Source organism: Rhinoraja longicauda, chromosome 7 (assembly GCF_053455715.1).
Source record: "Rhinoraja longicauda isolate Sanriku21f chromosome 7, sRhiLon1.1, whole genome shotgun sequence".
Classification (NCBI taxonomy): domain Eukaryota; kingdom Metazoa; phylum Chordata; class Chondrichthyes; order Rajiformes; family Arhynchobatidae; genus Rhinoraja; species Rhinoraja longicauda.
In genome coordinates this window covers 55,821,281-55,844,408 of record NC_135959.1, presented here as the reverse complement: position 1 = coordinate 55,844,408, position 23,128 = coordinate 55,821,281, and the positions used below count along the sequence as shown (strand labels likewise).

Sequence of the window (23,128 nt, the reverse complement as noted above, 5' to 3'; positions counted from 1 at the left end):
AGATCCCCATCACCCTCTGAGTGAAAATGCTGCCACTCATGTTCCGATTAAATATTTCCCCTCTCATCTTAAACCTGTCCTCTAGTTTTTGATTTCCCTACCCTAGGTAAAAGTGTCTGCATTCACCCGATCAATTTATACTATTATATTCGATGGAATAAAATCCGAGCCCGCCGAACCTCTCCATAAAGGTCCGGGAGTCTCTGCTTATAAGAGAGAAACAGAGGCAATCAGAGTTTTATAAAGGAAAATGGATAAGCTCCGAGTGCAAATAATTTGCAGGGCTATGGGGAAAGAATATTCACTTTCATATCTTGCTAATACGTTAGTCACAGTCTTGTTCTGTGAATCAGTGATAGGTTTGAAGTTGCTGCTTTCAGGGTTCCCACCTTTTTGACGAGAGGAAAACTTCAGTACCAGTTGACAACTTTAACGTTCCTCTAAATATTTTAAATATTTTCTTCTTTAATATTGAGTTTATTTTTGGGATTGTTTTGCAATCAGGAAAATTAATTAAAAATTGGAGAATAATAGGGCGGCATAGTGGTGCGGCTGGTAGAGTTGCTGCCTCTCAGCGCCACCGACTCGGGTTCGATCCTGACCTTGGGTGCTGTCAGTGTGGAGTTTGCACGTTCTCCCTGTGACCAAGTCGGTTTCTTCTGATTGTTCCAATTTCCTCCCACATCCCAAAGACATGAGGGTTTGTCGAGCCTGGGCAAGAGACTCTGTGGATCTTCCCGATCTATTCCTCTTATACACCTCTATAAGATCTCCCCTCATCCTCCTGCGCTCCAAGGAATAGAGTGCCAGCCTACTCAACCTCTGCCTGTATCTCAGACCCTCTGGTCCTTGCAACGTCCTCGTAAATCTTCTCTGAACCCTTTCAAACTTGACAATAACTTTCCTTTAACATGGTGCCAGAACTGAACACAATACTCTCACCAACGCCTTATACAACTGCAACATGATCTCCCAACTTCTATACTCAATACTCTGACTGATGAAGGCCAATGTGCCAAAAGCCTTTTTGACCACCCTCCCTCTATACCTGCGACTCGACCTTCAAGGAACCATGCACCTGGAATGCTTTTTTCTCTCTTCTGGGCCAATACACTTATTCGAAATTCGTTAACAATTACCAGTTTATGAAAAGAATATCAATAATGTTAATGATTTTAACAGTAATCTTATTGGGTATTGTGCAAATTCAAGAAATTCATGAGTTGTTAAAAAGAGATACCAGTCTTATGAAGCTAACAGAGGAAAATTGATCAGTTATGATTATATTAAATTTGTGAACCTTCTTTGTAAATTGTGCCAAATTAAGAATGGTGTTGTTAGTCACATGTTTTTTCTTGCCATTTCTAACCTACACTTCATGAGCAAATGGGGTGTTCCGTTTAAAGTGGAAAGTAAGACTCATCATTTAGACTAATTGGAGAGAACAAGACATTGTATTCGGCGATACTCTTGCTACATCTGACCAAGCTTTGGTTAATCTTTCTTTCAATAATATATTAATTTATCTAAAGCACATAGTTCACTCAAATAAAAACCTTGGGGAAGGAATAAAAATCAAATAGAAAGATAAAAGTTCTGCCACATACTCTTCAGCCTTTTATCATCCAAAAGCAATTACTTTAGTTGTTGTTCAAGGGAATTCTATTCAGTTGGATCACTTGTACCTTTGGACTCCTTCTTTCATCAATTATGCACTCAGATGTAAAAATATTTAAAATAACTTAAAAAAAATAATAATAATTCATCACTGGAGTAACATATAATCGTTGCATGGTTTTGTTTGATGATTAGCCATTGTGCACAGAATTGATGAGGTGTTCCTGAAATTTCAAGGTTGACCCAAATCAAATTTAACCTGCTGACTTTTTTTTAGATTAGATTACATAGATTAGATTGGTTTATTGTCATATACACCTGGGTGCAATGAAATTGCTTGTTCACATGAAGCACATTGAGTAAACTGTATATATGGTAATGTAGAATAGAATATAAACAATGACAAATGCAAAGTGACAGAAAGGTGCAGAGATTGCAGTGCAATCTGAAGTAGTGCAAAACAAAATCAAAGCGCAATAATGGAACGATTGAATGAGGTAGAACTCAGAGTGAGAGTACATGGCAGCACCTCCATGAAGGGTTTGTGAAAGAGGTGATTTGTTCAGTAGTTGACAGCAGCGGTGAAGAACTTGTTCTGAAGCCTGGACATCCAGCCGATCAAGCTCTTGTACTTCTCCCAGAAGGTAGAAGAGGCAAAAATGGTGGCCAGGGTGGCAGGCATCCTTGACGATAGTTACAGCCTAAGATAGACACAAAAAACTGGAGTAACTCAGTGGGTCAGACAGCATCTCTGGGGAAAAGGAACAGGTGATGTTTTGGGTCGATATCCTTCTTCAGACTGAGAGTCAGGGGAAAGGGAAGATATAAGCAGTGATGTACAGAGATATAGAACAAATTAATGAAAGGTAAGCAAAAAAGTAACGATGATAGAAACATAGAAAAATAGGTGCAGGAATAGGCCATTCGGCCCTTCAAGTCAGCACCGCCATTCAATATGATCATGGCTGATCATCTAAAGTCAGTACCCCGTTCCTGCTTTTTCCTCATATCCCTTGATTCTTTTAGTCCGAAGACCTAAATCTAATTCTAAAGGAAATTAGCCATTTTTTGCTGTGTGTTAGTTGAAAATGAGCTCAACAAGACGACTTTGAGGCTGGTACGACTTGGGTAGGGGGGGAGGGGGGAGGGGGCGGGGGGGACGGGAATGGAGAGAGAGGGGATGCAAGGGTTGCTTGAAGTTAGAAAAATCAAGATTCATGCTGCTGGGGTGTAAGAAAAAGTCTGGTGGAATTGGGGGTGGGAGAAGGCAGGGGGAAGGGAAAGAGGAGAGGAAAGGAGCAGCGTGAAAGCAGCAAAGCTAAACTATATTCTGCACCCTGTATCTTCCTCTTTGCTCTATCTACTGTACTTGAGTTTGAAATGATTGTATCGATGTAAGGTATATCTGAGCAGGTTGGATAGCATGCAAAACAATGGTTTTCACAGTCCCTCGGTACATGTAACAATAATAAACTTTAATCTAAACTTTAATCTCTGCACACCGGGATTCGGGAGGAGAGAGGGGTTAGGGGATGGAAGAACAGGGGTAAGAGTGATGAGGAAGGAGAGGGTATTACTTGAAATAGGTATTTGGACAGGCACATGGATAGAAAAGGTTTAGAGGGATGCGGATAAAATGTGGGGAAATGGGATTAGCTCAGTCAGCATGGAGATTTGGTTGGCATGGAGAAGTTGCGCCAAAGGGCCTATTTCTATGCTGTATGATTCTAAAAGTCTATTCATGTGAATTTTTTTCAGCATTATTTTGGTGCATCAACCTCTGGGGTTAATATCATTAGAATATAGGAGGAAGGAACAATTGGAATGAGGTAAATGCTTTGATATATTGGTATTTGTGGAATAAATTCAGGAAACCACTTTCTTTTGTTCATGGCAGGAACTCTGCTAGTAGTTAAAGCTACTATGAATTGTGTGTCATTGTGTAAGATGCATTATTTATTTTCAAATATATCCCATTTATTGCAAAACTATTCTCTAAGGATATTCTGCCTGCACGATATCGCTACAATAAAACAGTTGGACTTTTTTTTATAAAGACACAGGTGCTTAACAGAGCATTAAATCTGCACCATTTCAAACATTAACAGAAGGCAGGGTCTGATGAAGCAGCCAGCTAGCTGGACATCAGCTGTGTTTGAGACTCAGGAGATTTGTAGTTGTTGGTCGCCATGCATAGTGTCAAAATCTTCCACCAGCATCCTATGGGAACTAATGGCAGGAAAGTGTGAAATGTTAGGTTGCAGGAAAATAATTCTGGGAAAGAAAGGAGTGGACATTTGCAATCTGTAAAATTGCTAAGATTGTGTAGAAAGGAACTGCAGATGCTGGTTTACACTGAAGATAGACACAAAATACTGGAGTATCTCAGTGGGACAGGTTACGATTCAGGTCGAGACCCTTCTTCAGACTGAGAGCCAGTGAAGAGGGAAACTAGAGGTATGAAAAGGTAAAGAACAAATCAGAGCCAGCACCGATGACCCAGGTAAGGTGAAGCCCACAATGGTTCATTGCTGGTTGTTGCTGATTTAGAAGGCTTATATTACCACTTCAGGTTTTATTTGTAGATTTGAATCTGATGATATTCATCCTGGATCGAGAAAACACAACATGATTAACTATTTTAACATACATTCAAAAGGAATGTACTGATGATGATGGATACAAAGTGCTGGAGTAACTCCATGGGTCAGGCAGCATCTCTGGAGAAAGAGGATGGGTGATGTTTGGGGCGGGACCCTTCTTCAGGCCTATAGACCCAGTCTGAAAAGGGATTCTGTCCCGAAACACCACCCGTGCTTTTTCTCCAGAGATGGTGCCTGACCCACTGAGTTACTTCAGCACTTTGTGTCTATCTTTTGTATAAACCAGCATTTGCAGTTCCTTTCTACACAGGAATGTATTGTTGCCTGGACTTCATGGGCTTAATTATGGAATCATATTGCTCTGCAGCATACTTAGCGAGTCCCATTTGGCGCATATCTTTCTAAACCCTTCCTATTTATGTTTATTTATATATACATTTAAATGATTTATAAGGAGAGGCTGGATCAGCTGGTATTTCTGGAGCACAGAAGGCTGAGAGTTGTATGAGATCATCGTCATTGATAAAATGAATGCTCACAATCTACTGCTCAGAGTAGGGGATCCTAAAACTAGAAGGCATTGGCTTAAGGTGAGAGGGGAGATATTTAACAGGGATCTGAGGGGTTACTTGCTCAGTCTGGCGTTGGCCCGTATCATATAAGGAAACGGATACAATTTTACAGCTTTCAAAAGACAGATAATTGGACAGACAAGGTTTCGGGGGATCTGGGCCTAATGTGGGAAAATGGGACGAGCATAGTATGCCAAGGTGGGCTGAAGGGCCTGTTTCCATGCTGTATATCTCTATGACTCCATATCTAGCAAGGTATTTGCAGATTAAATCTGACAGGTGAAAATAAGACCAAGAAGCAAACGGCTGGAGGAACTCAATAAGCCATGCAGCATCTGTGAAGGGAAATGGACAGATAATATATTGGAGTGAGACACTTCTTTAGACCCAATCTTCTGTCCATTTCCCTCTTGCCTGACCTGCTAAGTTCCACCAACAGTATGGGGTTTTTGCTCTAGGTTCTAGCATTTGCAGTCTCTTGTGTTTCCAGGTGACATTAAGGGTCATTTTCATGCAGATGCTTTAAACAGCAGTTATTCATGCAGATGCTTTAAACAGCTGTGAAAAAAATATACTTACAGTCTTTTACGTACACACCAGAAGGACATCATTGCAAAAGCCCCTACAGAAATTTTATACAAACAGCAGCTGTTTGTTCTTATGTCATTGTCAGTCATTCACAGCTAATAAAGTAGGCTAATTTATTCATCTGACATACTATGGAAAGGATGAAGGAAAAGTGATACAATTCTTACAGGGAGAGCAGTAGTTCTTTTTGGGAAAATTGTTGAACCACTTAAGGTGTGCAAAATTATTTTAAATGATTAATTGAAAATTGATATTCAGGTGTGCCCTATTAATATGCAGAATGGTCTGATTAATTCACTGTACGTTCATCAATGTGATAATGTTGGGGGAAAACATTGTCGGATTTCAAAATGGCTTGCAGAAGAAAATCAGGTACTGGAAAAGAGAGATGAGGGGAGGACAACCAAAAGCATGATCAATAAGTTGATCTTAAGGAGGGAATCATAGAGTGATAGAGTGATAGAGACACACAGCATGAAAACATCCCCTTCGGCCCAACTTGCTCATGCTGACCAAGATACCTCATCTACACTGGTCCCATCTGCCCATGGTTGGCCCATATCCCTCTAAACCTGTCCTATCCATAGGCCTGTCCGATTATTTAAACAATGCGATAGTCCCTGCCTCAACTATCTCCTCCAGCAGCTCGTTCCATACACCCACCAACTTTTGCATGAAAAAGTTACCCCTCAGATTCCTATAAAATCTTTCTCCCTTCACCTTAAACCTATGCCGCCTGGTTCTCGATTCCTCCACTCTGAGCAAGAGACTCTGTGTGTTAACCCAATCTATTCATGGTGCTAATTAGGACGACAGAGAAAAGGAACTGCCATATCATGGATGGATTTAACATGAATGTTAAATCTGAGAGCATTCGGGATGAGTTGCGATAGTCAGCTTAGAAAGACAGGAGACAGTGCAGGATAATAGAAGGTTCAGTCTTGGATGAGTGAAATACAAGCATGATGGGTGATGTGAGCTGTTCAGTGGCTCTTCCAAATCGTCTACAGGTGCTAAAGCTAGCTAACTGGGGTTAGGAGACAGATATTGCAGTTAGAAATGTATGGCATTTGCAGTGGGGATGTTGGGGGTTTGACAATTGTTTAATGGTGTTTTAGCCTTTTCGAGCAATGGTAACAAATTTTAGCAGGAGAACCAAGTCCATCTCTGGCCCTCCAGCGCAGTATCGCATTTGGATGCAGGATGCTTGGCTTCTGCAAGCAGTTGGCCATTCCCCTTATTGCACAGGCAATACTCAATATGCCTGAGGCAGGTGTACTTCCTTCATAAGACCATATATAATCTCTTCGTTTTAAGTGACAATTAATCCAAAATAAAGGAATTCCTTGGAATCTGAGTATTAATGCATTATTAAATAAGTAGCATAGAATATATCTGTCCTGCATAAGTTTCACCCCATCCAACTGGCACTACATATAGTATGGGTACAGATAAGATGACCAAATTGCTTGAAACTACCTTTATTCTTGGCATCCACTCATCTCCTTTGAAATGGCTGTAGTTACTGAATGTAGACAATGCTCAGCCATCACAGGTTCAGCAGGCAGATTCTCCAGGGTATGTGGTGAAGAATTCAAGGACACCAATGTTCCACTGCTCATATCCACATCAAATCCAATGAGAAACCATTCGGCAGAATGTTCTGACAAAGGATCTAGGACTGAAACATGAGCTCAGATGCTCCTTCCAGAGATGTTGCCTTTCCCACTGATCATCTGTCCAGCATATCTATTTATATTATCGATGGATTGAATTGATTGAAAGACACATCATGGAAACTGGAGATAGACACAAAAAGCTGGAGAAACTCGAGGGACAGGCAGCATCTCTGGAGAGAAGGAATGGGTGACGTTTCGGGTCAAGACCCTTTTTCAGGCTATTTAGAGAAACATTTAAGTTGTCAACTGGTACTAAAGATTTCCTCTCGTCAAAATGGCGGGAACCCTGAAAGCAGCATCTTCAAACCTATTACTGGTTTACAGAACTAGACATAATATCCTGCTGACTAACTTATTAGCAAGATATGAAAGTGAATATTCTTTCCCCACAGCCCTGCAAATTATTTGCACTCAGAGCTTAGCCATTTTCCTTTATAAAACTCTGGTTTCCATCTCTCATAAGCAGAGACTCCCGGATCTTTATGGAGAGGTCAGGTGGGCTAGGATTTTATTCCTTCGAATATAGTAGTATAAATTGATAGGTTGAATGCAGACTCTTTTATCTAGGGTAGGGAAATCAAAAACTAGAGGACAGGTTTAAGATGAGAGGGGAAATATTTAATAGGAACCTGAGGGGCAGCATTTTCACTCAGAGGGTGATGGGGATCTGAAGCGAGCTGCCACAGGAAATAGTTGAGGTAGGTACTATAAGGGCATTTAAAAGACAGTTGGAAAGGTACATGGATACGAAAGGTTTAGAGGGATATGGTCCTAACTCAGGCAGGTGGGTCCAGTGTAGATGGGGCATCTTGGATGGCATAGATAAATTAGACCAAAAGGCCTTTCAATGTTGAATGACTCTATGACTCCATCTGGCCATTGTCGGCATGGTAAGCAATTTTATTTTGCCCATCTCCAAATTGAGACTCCCTTTTGAACCACTGCAATCCCTCTTAATAAAACATTAGACCACAAATGAAATCTGCTTTGATGGAGGGAGATGGTATCAGTGGGATGCCGAACAAAATTTATAATCTATATCAAATCGCAGGTGGATAAGGTGGTCAAAAAGGCTTTTGGCACTTTGGCCTTCATCAGTCAGAGTATTGAGTATAGAAGTTGGGAGGTCATGTTGTAGTTGTGTAAGACTTTGGTGAGATCGCATTTAGAATATTGTGTTCAGTTCTGGGCAGCATGTTATAGGAAAGATATTGTCAAGCTTGAAAGGGTTCAGAAAAGATTAACAAGGATGTTGCCAGGGCTAGAGGGTGTGAGCTATAGGGAGAGGTTGAGTAGGCTGGGTCTCTATTCCATGGAGCGCAGGAGGGGTGATCTTATAGAGGTGTACAAAATCATGAGAGGAATAGATCGGTAGATGCACAGAGTCTCTTGCCCAGAGTAGGGGAATCATGGACCACAGGACATAGGTTCAATGTAAAGGGGAAAAGACTTAATAGGAATCCGAGGGGTAACTTTTTCACACAAAGGGTGGTGGGTGTATGGAGCAAGCTGCCAGAAGAGGTATTTGAGGCTGGGACTATCCCATCGTTTAAGAAACAGTTAGACAGGTACATGGATAGGACAGGTTTGGAGGGATATGGACCAAGCGCAGGCAAGTGGGACTAGGGTAGCTGGGACATTGTTGATCGGTGTGGGCAAGTTGGGTCAAAGAGCCTGGTTCCACACTGTATCACTCTAAGACTCGAATTCAAAAATGATTTGAATATGGTTTTTAAATAGTTAAGTAGGTTTGAGAATGAAAGAATAGAGGAAACTAATTTACCTTTGTAGGAAAGAAGTGCAGATGCCGGTTTACGCTGAAGATGGACACAAAATACTGGAGTAATTCAGCAGGTCAGGCAGTATCTCTGGAGAAAAGGAATAGGTAAAGTTTCGGGTTGAGACCCTTCTTCAGACTGAGAGTCTGAGTCAGACTGAGAGTCTCAATCTGAAGAAGTTTTTGAACCAAAACGTCCACTATTCCTTTTCTCCATAGATGCTGCCTGACCAGCTGAATAACTCCAGCATTTTGTGTCTATCTTCAGCGTAAACCGGCATCTGCAGTTCTTTTCTCTCTCAATGTCATTGTCACTGACCTCCTCGTGATTTTGGTTCTCAAGTCATCTTTGTCCAGATTTGATTGGAATAATCATGCAAATGAGTTGCTGCCCTCTTGGACCTGGATATTGATGTTGGCCTACAGGAGATTTTCTCTGGCTTTTCTTTAAAATAAATATTTTGTAGACCTGTAAGCTGTTTATTTCCACAAGGATTTTCAGGTTTTGGATGGTTTATACCTATTAAATCCCTGAGGCCTTTTGTAATGAAGTTAACCCTGCAGTCTGGTAGAGATTTTGGGTGTTGTATTGTTACAATGTATAATTCTGCCGCAAACCTGGATGGATAAAATCCTACAATATATTTTCAATAAGTTTAACTAGAAAGCTGGGAAGGGGAAGAGGAAGAGAGGGACAGAGGAACTATCTAAAGTTGGAGAAGTCAATGTTCATACCGCTGGGCTGCAAGCTGCCCAAGCGAAATATGAGGTGCAGTTCCTCCAATTTACGGTGGGCCTCACTATGTCACTTGAGGAGGCCCATGACAGAAAGGTCAGACTGGGAGTGGGAGGGGGAGTTGAAGTGCTGAGCCACCGGGAGATCAGGTTGGTTAAGTCGGACTGAGCGAAGGTGTTGAGCGAAACGATCGCCGAGCCTGCGTTTGGTTTCGCCGATGTAAAGAAGTTGACATCTAGAGCAGCGGATACATTGGATGAGGTTGGAGGAGGTGCAGGTGAATCTCTGTCTCACCTGGAAATACTGTTTGGGTCCTTGGATGGAGTTGAGGGGGGAGGTAAAGGGACAGGTGTTGCATCTCTGTTAGGCAAGTTACTGGAGAGGATTCTGAGGGATAAGACTTTATCTATGGAACAGATGTACTGCAAAACACAACAATGCTGAAAACCATATTCTGCACTGTGTCTTCATCTTTGCTCTGTCTATTGTACTTGAGTTTGAATTGATTGTATTTATGTATAGTACATCTGATTTGTTTGGATAGTATGGAAAAGAAAGCTTTTCACTGTTCTTCAGTACACATGGGAATAATATACCTAAACCTAAAAAGTGGCAGCAAGATTTTCATTGTAAGCATGCTGCCAGTCCATGTGTAGGTTCTGTACTGAATTAATCAGTAATTTGATTAGTACGGGTGTCAGGGTTATGGGGAGAAGGCAGGAGAATGGGGTTGAGAGGGAAAGATAGACCAGCCGTGATTGAATGGCAGAGTAGACTTGATGGGCCGAATGGCCTAATTATGCTCCTATCACGTATGAACTTTTGAACATGTCATCAACAGATAAGCCTCCCATTTAGCAGTCATCCTTTGATTTGTGGTATGGTTGAAAAACAGATTGGCTCAAAATGAAGTCAATTTTACTGCTGAGAGAATAATGCCTGTCCAATTGGTCACTTCAGGTCGCACACCGGATTAATGCTGAGGCAATGGTAGGATCAAACATCCGCTAAGTGACACACTCAGTCAGTGGCAGCCCACAGCATTGGGAGGCCACAGTAATGTAGCAAAGCCAAATCACTCATTCGGTCTCCTGTGGTCTTGCATGCGAGAATGAAATATCATCAGCATGCTTGAACAGAGAGTCCTTGATGACATAGTAATTAGCTAACTGTGAGTAGAATGTCTCACGTTCCCGCCTGGAAGAAAATAAAGATATAAATGCTCATCTCTTCTCCCACCTTGAGAGTTCCCAACTGTGTCGACTTGCTCCTTTCATCTAATTGTGATACGTCAGAACTAGAATTTGTACTGATAGACCCACACCCCGTAGCAGCAGATTTGCAGATATAGCTTGAGGTCATGAATAAGTCCTTCTGCAACAGGAAGCCACTTCCTGTAGAAAATTGCTGCTTGAAATTACTTTAAATTTCAGTTTAGCGTCCAAATATTTTCATTCCTCTATCCAATGATGTGCTTCACTTCAATGCAATAGTTCACATGAATTGAATTGAAATGAATAAATGTTATTAGCCAAGTATGTATACATGCAAGGAACTTGCCTTGGTGCTTTGCTCGCAATTGACAACACGACATACAGTAAACAATTAAGAATGAAACATAACATTAAGAATAAAACATTATCGTTTAAACATGCGAAGAATGAAATAAAATACCAGAGCAAAGGGAGGCTACTTAAAGTAGAATATGATATTTTGCATACCTTCTTTTCCTTCAGTTCCTCTTTTATTTTTGTGGGCTTGCATTCAATTTGGTGCCAGGGAATGGGGATGCATACCTTTGCCCTAATCATAAGTTCATACGTTATTGGAGCAGCATAAGGCCTTTCGGCCCATCAAGTCTGCGCCATTCAATCATGGCTGATCTATCATTCCCCCTCAACCCTATTCTCCTGCCTTCTCCCCGTAACCCCTGACATCCGTACTAATCAAGAATCTGTCAATCTCTGCCTTAAAAATATCCATTGACTTGGCCACAACGGTCTTCTGTGGCAATGAATTCCATTAGGTTCACTAATATTTCACCATGACCTATTATGTAGAGGGCAGCAGCAAATGGGGTCAATTGTGAGGAAAAGTAACAATGGCCCAGGACCGGAATCGCTGTTCCCTTGAAAATAAAATGCTGCAATCGACACACAGCAAGAATGCAATCATAATAGGGGAAAAAATAATATTAAATGTGGAAAACTGAGACCATTAGATAATATTTTAATATTTTAAACATTCAGAGCTTCTATACTAAAACCATCACAAATTTCTATGTGACGGATGTAATTCATTGTAAGTGATAAAGGCCATCTAATCTATTTATACTAATTAAGAGTCAGCATGCCATTTATTTTCACTGGGACCATACATGTTTAATAGGTTGATATGCTGCACATTTATGAGAAGTGCACCACAGCAGGCTGTGGGAGAATTAACACAGTTGGAAGTGTTATATGGGCTGTGATAAATTGATGTTATTGATTAAATGCCATGCTGTGTTGTGAAAAAAGTGCCTTAAAATGTTTTTCAAACCTTAATAAAGATTAACCCCATATTATCCTTATACTTTGTATTTCAATCACATAGATAATCATTTTAATGTCAAATTGTTCAAAAATTGATTTATTTTTGCTTGGCATTGTTTTAATCTCCGTGCTGTATATGGGGGCACATGATCAAATGTTGACTCAGGTCAACACAGCTTTGGATTTCAATTCCAACCAAATGCCCAATTTTAAGTCAACAATTAATGGAAATAAATTTCACATATTCACCACCTTTTGACAAATGAAATACACAGAAAATAGGTGCAGAAATAGGCCATTCAGCCATCCGAGCCATTCAATATGATCATGGCTGATTATCCAAAAATCAGTACCCCATTCCTGCTTTCTCCCCAAATCCCTTGATTCCATTAGCTCTCAGAGCTATATCTAACCCTCTCTTGAAAACATCCAGTGAATTGGCTTCCACTGCCTTCTGTGGCAGGGAATTCCACAGATTCAAAAATGTAAAAATGGGTGAAAATGTTTTTCCTCATCTCAGTCCTAAATGGCCTCCCCCTTATTCTTATACTGTAACCCCTAGTTCTGGACTCTCTCAACATCGGGAACATTTTTCCTGCATCTAGCCTGTCCAATCCCATAAGAATTTGATATGTTTCTATAAGATCCTCCCCTTCTCCTTTCTAAAGGTACAACCTTATATTCTGAGGCTGTGCCCCCTGTTCCTATACAATACAATACAATACAATACAATATATCTTTATTGTCATTGTACAGGGGTACAACGAGATTGGGAATGCGCCTCCCATACGATGCAATAAATTAATTAGCTAATCAGTATTAATTTAAACAACCCAATGAAACACTCTCTCAAGATTCAAGACAGTGGGTTTACTTCAATGATGAAGTAACTCATTCCTTTTCATATTTCTCAGCCAATGTCATTTTTAAAGTCCAATATTTCTGTGGATGGTGTGGATCTGTTTGGTTATTGCAATGCAGTAATTGGTGCTCAAAATGAGGATGACCTGGTGAATAAATAACAAAAAGTTAACTTGCTGGGACACCATGTAATTGGGAAGATCAAATGTATGTTGCCTCTTGTTGGTCTGGACTGAACCCACAACTCACCCAATGCATCTCATTTTGAAGTCCATTCCTCATGTTGATGCAGCCAGCAGGCTATACATATTGGACCACAGCTCAAAGGTTCTTTATTGGTTGGAAGGGTCTGGAAATCATCTTTACAAAAACTATCTTTCTTCAGTGATTTGGTTAAACACTGAGGTATTAGAGATAGTCATAAAGTGGGAAAGAGAGGGAGAAAGGGCTAAGAAGTTCTCAAACTCAGGGCCCTCATTGACTGAAAGTATCGATGTCAGTAATGTAGCAATTAAAATGAAGGGTTCTCACTGGCCAAAATTAATGAAGCACAATTATCTCAGGGAATGATAGTGTCAAGAGAATCTAGGTTCGGATATCAGTTTATTCAATGATTCCTTCAATGAATGTCAAATGACCTGTTTCACACCCAGAGTGGAATTTATCAGCTTAATCGAGAAGGGAAGGTCTGAGTAATGGTTGAGTCTGGAATTGGTAATCTGTCAAAACGGTCGGCAGAATTGTTCAAGTTAGAAAAGTGCAATGAAATGCTCTTGACATTTTGCAGCAAAATTTAGCGATCTGGAAATAAAAAATAATTTCACAAAATGCTGGAGTAACTCAGCAGGTCAGGCAGCATCTCAGGAGAGAAGGAATGGGCGACGTTTCGGGTCGATACCCTTCTTCAGACTGCATTTATAATCTACAAACTAATAGGTTATCAAACCAAGAATAAATAGAAATATTTATTTTTCTACGCAATATTCCACTTAGGCTATGTGACACATTCTTCAAATGATAGATTTTAACATTTCTAAAAGAAAGTTAAATGTATCAGCTTATGTGCTACCTACGGGTTTACAAATCAGTCTATGGTGTGACTTTGAAAAATAATATTTGGGTTTAGAATGATTTTATGGATCTCATTTTCTGGATAGAATTCCTTAAATGTATAGTTCTACATAAATCACAATTCTAATCATTTTCAATTTCCATTTTCCTTACATTGCATAAATTCTGTTTCTTTGCCATTTGTTTTTATTTTGAAAAATGATGGACGGGCCACAGAAAAGTAATTCTTACTGAGTTTATCAAAGTTATTACACTATTTCCCCGATCCTGGATTGTTTAGATCTGAACAACATCAACAGAGGTAGTAAAACACAAATAGACTTGTTGATTTGAGCAATACTTTAATTTTGTTGCAAACATGCCAGCCATCATATTGCCATCAGTAGTTACAATGCCTCGAGCATGGCAGTGAGTAGACCCATCATTTGCCTAGGTTGTATTTGATTTCAATTGAACAACCTGCTCAGAAGTTGTTTACCAATATACACAATTGCTTTCACTTAAGATGGCTTTTTGTGATCCTGCAACTTGCCTAACAGATATCAGAACATTGCAGGATGTCACTAATTCTCATAGTTAAACGAGTCTTCACTGTTCTGGCTCAGAGTTACCAATAGTTCAGTATTGTGCAGGACTTTTTGAATCCCTTTGGTGTTCTTTATCCTATATGAGAAGATGGGAAGGCTGAGGCAAATGTAGAAATGAAAGAGTGCAAGTTCAGTAGGCAGGGCAGGCAGGAGCATGGCAGGGAGTGACGGAAGACTCTTGGAATAAACATGTAGGACACCTGACAGGTAAAGCAGATACATTTAGGGAATGAATAGTGTGACGTTGGGGTTAGTGCCAGGTTAACAATGACTACACCGGCACAGTTGAAGCAGGGATTTCTGACAGAAGGGATGAAACACTCTGAACATTGGCATTCTGATGTGCTCAGATCACTGAAGCTTCTTCCACATGTGAGTGCCCAGTGTAGTCATGCCTGCATTTCCCACCAGTGTGTAGGTGTAGTCATTGTTAACATGGCGTCATCCTCAACACCACAATAGATACAGGCGACTGGAATATTATGACTATTGTAGAAACATGGATGAGTATCCATGAGAAAACATGGATTTCCTTCTCTCCCAAGATGCTGCCTGACCTGCTGAGTTACTCCAGCATTTTGTGAATAAATCGATATGAGGATCCATGAGGACTGGAAGCCCAATGTTCTAGGGTACAGATGTCACAGAAAGGACCAAGGTGGAGGGAAGAAAAAGGGGTAACTTACTTTTTTGATTAGGGGGAACATCTAGATGCCACTTGGAGAGGATACTCCTGAGAGATTTTTCAGCTGAGGATATATGGATGGAACTGAAAAATAAGGTGATCACTTTGATGAGATTATTCACAAAATGCTGGAGTAACTCAGCAGGTCAGGCAGCGCATCTCAGGAGAGAAGGAATGGGTGACGTTACAGGTCAAGACCCGTCTTCAGTCTCAGTCTGAAGAAGGGTCTCGACCCGAAACGTCACCCATTCCTTCTCTCCTGAGATGCTGCCTGACCTGCTGAGTTACTCCACCATTTTGTGAATAAATACCTTCGATTTGTACCAGCATCTGCAGTTATTTTCTTATACTTTGATGAAATTGTACAATAGATTGTACATAGTAGTCAGCAGGCAAGAGAAGAGGAAATATGTTGAGAGATAACACAAGGCTACAAGAATAATAGGATTGTAATAGTGAGGGATTTAAACTTACAAAATATCAACTGGGACTGCCGTAGTGGTCAGTCTTTGGATGGGGGTAGAACTTGTCAAGTGCATTAAAAAAATATCTCCCTCAATATGTAGATGGCCGTACGAAAGACCTTTTGGGAAATAAGTCAGGGCGGGCGGCTGAAGTATTAGTGCAGAAGCTGTTTGTGACCAGTGACCATCATTCCCTTAGTTTTAAAATAGTTCAAGAAAAGGATAAGAGAGGTTCACGTCAAAGTTCTAAATTGGGGCAAGGCCAATTTTGATGGCAATAGACAGGAACTTTCAAAGGTTCATTGGGAGGCTGTTTGAAGGTAAAGGGACATCTGTTTTTTATTTATTCGTGTCATCACACAACTGTTTGCCAATAGCGGGCAAATTTTAGTGCCACGTCGTTGGCCTCTGCAAGATCCTTTACAGTGCATGTGTCATGCAGCATGTCACAGCTCAGGAGATGTTCCATAGTCTGGAGGCCCCGTCTGCACTCGCAGTCTGCCGCATCTTCAGTATATCCCCACTTCAGCATGTTCGATTTGCTCCTCCCCATGCCTGTGCGCAGTCTGTTGAGACTGCGCCAGGTTATCCACGGTTGGTCGGAACCTGGTGGGAGTTTCTCAGAGGGATCGATTGCCATGCGAATGTCTTCCGGAGATTTCTCTAGTCGCTCTTCCCAGAGTTTGAATCTTCAGGACGATGCACTGCAGTCCAGGGGATGGACAGAAGAGCGGAAACTTATGCGTGATTTCAAATGCTGTGGTAGCCAAGGGTGGTCATGTAGGGGGTGTCTTTCATCCTCTGATTGTCTGAGGCGTTCTTTTTGGCTGGCTACAGCTCTTCTGATTCCAGGAGGTGCAATGCCAGAGAGTAGGTAGATGTTGTCAGTCTTGGTAGGTTTCATAAATGCACTGATGCAGTGACAGCTTGTGTTCAGCATCTGGTAAGTGGGAGGGTGTTAAATGTGACATGCAAGAATATGGGACCAGCGGGTTCTTAAGACAGTGAAGGATCAAGCTGGTAGGATTAGGCAACCCAGGATGAGGAGATATTTGCACTCTAGTCAAGGAAAATGAGACTAATGTGTGGGAAGGAACTGCAGATGCTAGATTAAACTGTTGATAGATAACAAAATATCACTGGGACTGCCATTGTGCTCAGTTCTAAAGAGGAAGGAGTTTGAACTTTGTTGCCTTCCATCACAGTGAAGAATGTGGGGAATCTGCTGTGGTGGATGTTTATGTTAGCTTTTATGTAGTTGTGTGGCTTGTTGCTTTTTTTCGTATGGCTGTACGGTAATTTGCATTTCATGGTACCTTATGGTTCATGTGACAATAAAAGACCTTTGAAACCTTTGAAAAGCTGGAGTAATGACAGGTAAGCTGAGTCAGTGTGATGTTTGCAGGATGTGGGAGGTCTGGGACACCGCTGGTGCCTCTGGCTGCTACAACTGTGAAAAGTGTGTCCAGGTTCAGCTCCTGAAGGACTGTGTTGGGAGACTGGAGAGGCAACTGGATGACCTCAGGATCATCCGAGAAACCGAGAAGTTCATGGACAGGACCTAGAGCGAGCAAGATTGTTACACCGAAGGTTCCGGAAGATAGAAGGTGGGCGACGGTGAGGAAGGGAAAGAAGCTTGGAGTACAGGAGACCCCGTGGTTGTACCTCTTGAAAACAGGTTCACCCTCTTGGAAGCTGTCAGGACAGAAGACACTACGCCAGTCTGAGCGGCGGACAGGTCTGCGAGTCAAAACGTGACGCTGAAGCAAAGCCAAAGAGACCGACGTCAGGCAGCGCCGTGGGAGTAGGGGACTCCATCGTGAGGGGTACGGACGGACAGGGGTTTCAGCGGCAACAAGCGGGATTCTAGGATGGTGTGTTGCCTCCCTGGTGCCAGGATCCAGGACGTCACAGGCTGATTGCAGAGCATCCTCAAGGGTGAAGGTGAGCAGCTGGAAGTGGTAGTGCATGTCGGCACAAACAACGTCGGGAAGAAGAGGAAAAAGATTCTGCAGCGTGACTTTAGAGAGCTCGGAAGAAGGCTGAAATGCAGGACCTCCAGGGTGGTTATCTCTAGTTTGCTTCCAGTTCCTCGTGCTGGTGAGGGCAGGAACAGGGAGATAGGGGATCTGAATGTGTGGCTGAGGAGCTGGTGCAGGGGGCAGGGATTAGATTCTTGGACCACTGGGCTCTGTTTTGGGGTCAGGATGAATTGTACAAAAGGGACGGGTTGCACCTCAACAGGCGGGGGACCAGCATTCTGGCAGGCAGGTTTGCCACTGCTACACGGGTGGGTTTAAACTAAATAGTGGGGGGTTGACAAATGGGATAGATAAGGATGGTTTTAAAAGGAAAGAGAGTATAGGAAAAGTTAAGAAGGACCCCAGAATTAATGGGACAGAAAACTCACGAAGGGATAGGAGAGTATGGCAAAGTGTAATAGGAATCAATGTGAAAGGTGAGGTGAGTAATGGATTAAAAGTATTATATATGAATGCGCGAAGTGTAAGAAGTAAAGTGGATGAGCTTGAGGCTTAGTTAGAGATTGGTAAATATGACATTGTGGGGATTACAGAGACATGGCTGCAGGAGGATCGGGACTGGGAACAGAATATTCAGGGTTATACGTCCTACAGAAAGGACAGGCAGGTGGGCAGAGGAGGTGGGGTAGCTCTGTTGGTGAGGGATGAAATTCAATCTCTTGTGAGGGGTGACATAAGGACTGACGATGTAGAGTCACTGTGGATAGAATCGAGGAAATGTAAAGGTAAGAAGACACTAATGGGAGTTATCTGCAGGCCCCCAAATAGTAGCCTGGATATAGGGTGTAAGTTGCAGCAGGAGTTAAAACTGGCATGTAACAAAGGTTTAATAAACTGTGTTTATTGGGGATTTCAATATGCAGGTAGATTGGGAAAATCAGTTTGGTTCTGGACCACAAGAAAGGGAGTTTGTAGAGTGCCTCCGAGATGGATTCTTAGAGCAGCTTGTACTGGAGTCTACCAGAGAGAGGCAATTCTGGATTTAGTGTTGTCCAATGAACCAGATTTAATAAGGGAACTCAAGATAAAGAAACCGCTTGGAGGTAGTGACCATAATATGATTAGTTTTAATCTGTAATTTGAGAAGGAGAAGATTAAATCAGAAGTGTCAGTGTTGCAGTTGAACAAAGGGGACTATGAAGGCATGAGAGAGGAGCTGGCCAAGGTCGACTGGAAAAGGATCCTAGCAGGAATAACGGTGGAACAGCAATGGCAGGAATTTCTGAGCATAATCCAGAAGATGCAGGATCATTTCATTCCAAAGAGGAAGAAAGATTCCAAGGGGAGTAAGAGGCAACCGTGGCTGACAAGGGAAGTTAGAGATGGAATAAAACTAGAAGAATAGATGTATAACACAGCAAAGAGTAGCGGGAAGTCAAAGGATTGGGAAACTTTCAAAAGGCAACAGAAGGTAACAAAAAGGGCAATGCAGCTGAAAAGATGAAGTACAAGGGTAAGCTGGCCAAGAATATAAAGAAGGATAGTAAAAGCTTCTTTAGTTATGTTAAGAGAAAAAGATTAGTAAAGACAAATGTGGGTCTCTTGAAGGCAGAAATGGATGAGATTATTATGGGTAACAAGGAAATGGCAGAAGAGTTGAACAGGTACTTAGGATCTGTCTTCACTAAGGAAGACACAAACAATCTCCCAGATGTACTAGAGGACAGAGGAACTAGGGAGACAGAGGAACTGAAAGAAATTTGCATTTGGCGAGAAATAGTATTGGGTAGATTGATGGGACTGAAGGCTGATAAATCCCTCGATGAGAGCAGTGCAGTGAACTTGTCCACATGGACTTCAGCAGGCATATGACAAGGGACTGCATGGTAGGCTGATCTGGAAGGTAAGGTCATGTGGGAGAAGTAGAAGCAATGCTCTGCAGATACTGGTTTACATAAAAGGACACAAAGGTAACTCAGAGGATCTGGTATCATCCCTGGAAACCATGGTTATGTAACATTTCAGGTTGGGACCCTTCTTCAGTCTCCTTTCATGATCATATGGGATCCATAGTGAGGTAACCAATTGGATACAAAATTGATTTGACAAAATGAGGCAGGAGGGTAGCGGGTTGTTATTCAGACTGGAAGTCTGAAACAAGTGATGTGCTACAGAGATTGATTGCTGCTCATTATTTATAATAATAATTTAAATGGGAATATAGGTGGCATGGGTTGTAAGTGTATGGATGACACTAAAATTGTTGCCATAGTGGACAGTGAAGAAGGTTAAGTACAAAAGGATCTTGATCAAATGTGCCAATGGGCTGAGAAATGGCAGGTAGAGTTTAATACAGATAAATTCCAGGTGTTGTACATTGGTAAGACAAACTTATACAAATCCTACACAGTAAATGGTAAGGCACTGGGAGTGTTGTAGAACAGAGAGATGTAGCGGTATAGAATTTAGACATGAGAGACTTCAAAGATACAATGCAGAAACAGGCCCTTTGGCTCACCGAGTCAGTGCTGACCAGCAATTACCCCATACACTAGCACTGTCCGACACACAAAAGACAATTAACCCACAAACCTGCACGTCTTTGGAGTGTGGGAGGAAACCAGAGCACCCAGAGTAAACCCACACGGTCACACGGAAAATGCTGCTCCTTTGCCACTGTGACACCCCAGGTGTAGGTACATAGTTCCTTGAAAGTTGTGACTTAGGTAGACTAGTGGTGAAGAACGTGTTTGACACAATTGAATTTTTATAAAGAATGTGTTTAAGTTTAAGAATAAGGGGTAGGCCATTTAGAACGGAGATGAGGAAACATTTTTTCAGTCAGAGAGTTGTGAATCTGTGGAATTCTCTGCCTCAGAAGGCAGTGGAGGCCAATTCTCTGAATGCTTTCAAGAGAGAGCTAGATAGAGCTCTTAAGGATAGCGGAGTCAGGGGGTATGGGGAGAAGGCAGGAACGGGGTACTGATTGAGAATGATCAGCCATGATCACATTGAATGGCGGTGCTGGCTCAAAGGGCCGAATGGCCTCCTCCTGCACCTATTGTCTATTGTCTATTATCTAATGTATTGAGTACAGGAGTTGGTACATAATTATACGGCTGTACACTGTGTTGGTGAGGCCACATTTGGAGTACAGTGTACATTTCTGGTTGCCGCACAAAAGGAAGGATGTCAGCAAACTGGAAAGGGTGCAAGAGAGGTTAACAAGAATGTTGCTAGAACTGGAGGGTTTGAGTTATAAGGAGAGGCTGGATAGGCTGTGATTTTCACCTGGATCGCACGAGTTTGAGGGTGACCTTCTGGAATCATGATGTAGATATGGTGGGACAGAGATCCCAAGATGAGCCACAACATTAAAAGAAGCACTTCGTGGCATCATCACCCAGTTTACCTGATTTTAAGCCTGGGCTCTAGAGACCAGACTGAACTTTAGCATCAAGGAACGACTTGGGTACCATAGAACATCGAACACAGCACAGCAAAGCACAGCAAAAGCCCCCAATGTTTATGCCAAAAACATGCTGTAATTCACCAAGACCAGCCTAGGCGGTTAGTTGATTCACTGGCACTAATTTCACTTTTAAAGAGCTTTTACAGCCACAGAACTGTTACATTTTGTGAATAAACAGCTCTCCTGTGAGCTCCCTCCAAGATTATACTGTTTGAGAGGCGGATGCATTTACACGTTCTCACATATAGCCAATGTCACAATGTGGTAACACAGGGAGGATTGGGAGGGAATATATCCAGCTTCTTGTCAGGGGAGTGCAAAACGAGTGGCCTCTGAGATTAAAGTGCGAACAGCTGTCAGATGTTAAATTATATTTTTCCTCTTTCATATATTTATTGATATTTCATACAATGTCTCTGGTTACAGGAGACCGTTTACCCTATTAAGCCAGTGCTGCTCTGAGATTTTCTGCATTCAGTAGAGCATGCTCTGACTACATCTACAACAAGCCTCACTGCAAACAGCCCTGACCACAACATGTTCCTTATTACTGTAACACAATATTCAAAACTCCAAGTCTCATTCGTTTTGGCCAAATGCAAGTTCAAGCAACAACAGGACCAAAATAACATTACAGTTTTTGACCAGTCTTTGGTCATCGCTAAAAATGCCTAGGGTGCAAAATGCACAGGGTACAAAATGCACAGGGTACAAAATGCACAGGGTACAAAATGCATAGGGTACAAAATGCATAGGGTACAAAATGCATAGGGTACAAAATGCATAGGGTACAAAATGCACAGGGTACAAAATGCATAGGGTACAAAATGCATAGGGTACAAAATGCATAGGGTACAAAATGCATAGGGTACAAAATGCATAGGGTACAAAATGCACAGGGTACAAAATGCATAGGGTACAAAATGCATAGGGTACAAAATGCATAGGGTACAAAATGCATAGGGTACAAAATGCACAGGGTACAAAATGCATAGGGTACAAAATGCATAGGGTACAAAATTGGCTCAATAATAAGCAGTAAGGGTATTGGTTTATGGGTGATCTTGCAGCAGGTAGATGGTTCTACATAGCTCGTTACCTAGTTCTTCCCTTGTAATAGCATATATTAATTTTAGTTTATTTTAAAGATACGGCATGGATATAGGCTCTGGCCCTCTGCGACCACGCCGTGTTCACCTGTTCATGCTAGTTATATGTTATCCCACATCATCCACACCCTACGCCCTAGGGGCAATTTACAGAGGCCAATTAACTTACAAAACCCACAAGAGGGATTGCAGAGTATCTGGAGGAAACTGACACGGCCACAGGGATAACATGCAAACACCACACAAACCAAATCCATTGATTCCATCTGTACTTCACCCTGCCTCGACAAGGCCACTGGCATAATCAAGGGCCAGTTACACCCTGGTCACTCCCTCTTCTCCCCTCTCCCATCAGGTACATAAGTGTGAAAACGCACACCTCCAGATTCAGGGACAGCTTCTTCCAAGCTGTTAACAGGCAACTGAACTACCCTTAATAGACACACAAAAAATAAACTAAACCTAACTAAACAAGATCAGCCATGATCGAATGGCAGAGCAGACTCGATATTTCGAATGGTCCACTGGTGTTCCTATGTCTTATGAAGATCAAAAATCTAGTGTCAGTTAATTGGGCTTTCCTCTCCTCAGAGAGGTGTGCTAAATCATGAGAGGAATACATCAGACAGACGCACAGTCTCTTGCCCAGAGTTGGGAAGTCGAGAACTTGAGGACTTGAGGACATAGGTTTAAGGTGAGGAGGGGAAAGATTTAATAGGTAACCTTTTCACACAAATGGTGGTGGGTGTATGGAATGAGCTGCCAGAGGAGGTTGTTGAGGCAGGTACTGT

At 41.9% G+C, this 23,128-nt stretch overlaps 1 protein-coding gene across 16 annotated transcripts in view; it reads left to right on the top strand.

Annotated features, from left to right (window-relative positions):
• tenm4 (teneurin transmembrane protein 4) overlaps positions 1 to 23,128 on the top strand; it is a 1,451,267-nt gene that overhangs the window by 384,761 nt on the left and 1,043,378 nt on the right. The window contains exon 1 of one of the 16 annotated variants that reach the window (XM_078402630.1): positions 3,404 to 3,446. The exons of the other annotated variants lie outside the window; for them this stretch is intronic. The gene's annotated coding sequence lies outside the window, so the exon portion shown is untranslated. Of the gene's footprint in view, positions 1 to 3,403; positions 3,447 to 23,128 lie in introns of those variants that run through there. 16 annotated transcript variants of the gene reach the window in all.